Raw genomic sequence first — 2943 nt, 5'->3', positions numbered from 1 at the left:
AAATGAAAGAGAAGGAGACACATAAGCAAGGCTATATATTGGAAGAGATGGATGGTAAAGAAAAAGAAAAGGATATTATTCGATTATGCTTGTCGGGTTTCTTTTTTACCCTCTTCACTCTAGTGTATACAAGTATATAACTATACATATACATACAGTACTGAATTAGCGCGGAACCAGAATTTTGAGAATGGGGCCAAAATAATAGTAAATATAAGAATTTAATCAATTTAAAAGTGTTATACAAGAAATAAGAAGAGTTTAGGGGGGCAATTTTATAACTTTTGAAAACTTAAAGTAAATTTAGGGTTAAAAATTTACCATTTAGGAAGTTTGAGGGGCCAATCATATTTTTTTTGGAAAACTTTAAATGAATTTGGAGGTAAAAAAACTAATATTTGAGAATTTTGTGGGGCTATGGCGTCCCAAGTTTCAATGTGGTTCCGTCCCTGGTTCTTGGCAAACTAATTGCATTTTTTGTTCCAAATTTTTTATAATCAGAAGAAGATAAAAGAAAGAAATTAAAAAAAAAAAAAAAAAAAAAAAAAAAAAAAAAAAAAAAAAAAAAAAACCAAAACAAAAGAAGAAAAAAGCCGGTGGTTACATGCTTCGTATGGGTTCTAAAAGACTTGCAAAAAGAAGTCTTATAAAGTTTGGATTTGATATATATCAGTATGGTGCTAATTAAAGCAACCGTGATGCTTAAGTAATCACTTATAAAGATGGCGTTTTGTGGAAGATGGAATGTATGGACAATCTTAATTGGATGATGTGGCCACATCGTAATCTTTAGCTTATAAGCAATTTTAGTTTTTGAAGTTTAAATTAATCATTTTTAGTCTCAATAAACTTAATTACATTGATCAATCTTAGTTATTAATGTTTAACAAAGTGATGGTATGTCAGTGTTTAGTTTGGTTATGTCATCTATAGACTAAAGGTGATCACTACAAACTTTAGAAACCAAAATCGCTCATAGACCAACAATGTATTGTTTTCCCCCTTATGTGCTTCTATAGTTTTGTACATATGCATTTAGTGTATGTTTGGATAAATTTATTTTCCGTCTCTTTATTTTATTGAAAATTAAATTGTGTAAAAATACTTTCATACTTATGAAATCTTTTCAAATTTAAGCCTCTATCCACTTTTGCCATTCATTTCCATTATTTTAGGTCATTTGAAGTAGGAGAAAATGGAGAACGTAAACGGTTGATAAAACTTGTGTTTCACCTAAATAAATAGCTTCAATGACTACTAAATTGATTTATAAATAAGCCATACGTGACATGCATAATTTAGTTACTTTTCTTTATTCGGTTACAGTTGACAATAATAGAGATTAACATAAATTGAAACACTTTCATAAGTATGAAACTTTAATTGATAAAATTATAATTTTGGGACCTAAATATATGATCTTAATTCTAGGTCTTTTATGTAATTTTTCATTTTTATTGCACAAGCTTGTAAACATGCCCTTATGATAATGGTACACTACCACACTATGCTACTAGCTAGCCCTCTTTTTGTGACAAAAAAACCTAAAAAGATTGAATTGCCAAATTGGAATGTTGCTGTGGCACTTTAATGAACTCCACAGATCATGAGGTCAAAAGTAATCAAATGGTGAAAACGACCTATGCCTTCCCAAGGATGGTGTTCAATTTTCAAGCAAGAAGATATACATGTTGAGGTAATCCAACGGTGTGGACTTGAGTATTGGGAATCTAATTCTTTTCACTAGAGACTAGAGACTAGAGACTAGAGAGAGTATATTCAAAGTTCAAACCCTCTTCACTTGTGTATTTTTAGTGAGGCAATCAACAGCATATGGTCCTAGCTTTCATGACGTGATCAAGGCTTCAGCTTTTATGTTTTTCTGAAATTCTTTCACCATTAATAGTAGAACAAAGCTGAAAGAAAGAATAAGACAGTTCTTTAATTAGGCAAATGTCACCCAATTCTTGAACACAATTTATATTGTGATTCAAAAACTTCAGAGTGTGTCCCCTTAAATAACACAAAGCAATGATCTTAATACAATCCACCTGTTGATACATACATAATCACAGATTATGAGCATGAATCATCACTCTTAGTATTGGATCAAGGCATATTGGCTTGGATTTCTTGGCCCTGAAATGATGGTAAGCAAAGCTTTATTCATGTATCTAGGTAGAACAAGACCTCGAGCTATGTGACTCTAGTCAGATTTCAAACCCTAAAGATGTTTTCTTAGTATTTTAAAGCTTTTCACATTAGTGTTGCTAAACAAAAAAGTGAAAAACTCATCTAGTTTAAGCACGTGGTGAGGTATTAAGTTGAGAGGTGAAGTAAAAAGTTTAAGAAATAAGGATGTGTTTAGAGTGTGATAATGGTGTTGGGGAAGGTAAAGGCACATAAAAACATGTCGAAGCAAAAAGCCGGTGACACTGTAGTGGGTGTGCTCACGATAACCATTAAAATGATTTGCCCATGCATTGCATGTCGGGAATTTATTGTTTACTACTTTTTTTTGCTCTCTAACTTGATTAATGTAAAGTTTACATGTTAAGAGAAAAACTACAACCAGCCATTAATTCTATAGTTCATAAAAAGACAGACCAATATATAGCTTCTTTTGGAGACCAAGTTATACTTAATTATATTCATTGTTTGTTATAAGGATGTCCACCATTATAATTTGTCAGTAATTGCTATGAAGATTTGAGGATGAGTGTCATTTACATGTTTGAATTTGGAAAGCAGTGGATCATTTCAATTATTTCAATTGATAAAGTTTTTTGGTTGTCAAATAAAGAATTTATGAGCGAATCTCACCTATTAAAAAGAAAATAAGAAATTATTGATACCTTAATTTAATATATAAAAAATTATAAATGAAACAAAATATAGTTTGAAATGTTATCATAATTTTTCTTTAAAAAAATAAATAAATTG

This window comes from Quercus lobata, chromosome 2 (assembly GCF_001633185.2).
Source record: "Quercus lobata isolate SW786 chromosome 2, ValleyOak3.0 Primary Assembly, whole genome shotgun sequence".
NCBI lineage: Eukaryota > Viridiplantae > Streptophyta > Magnoliopsida > Fagales > Fagaceae > Quercus > Quercus lobata.
The sequence above is the reverse complement of the archived record's forward strand: the minus strand, read 5'-3'. Positions refer to the sequence as shown.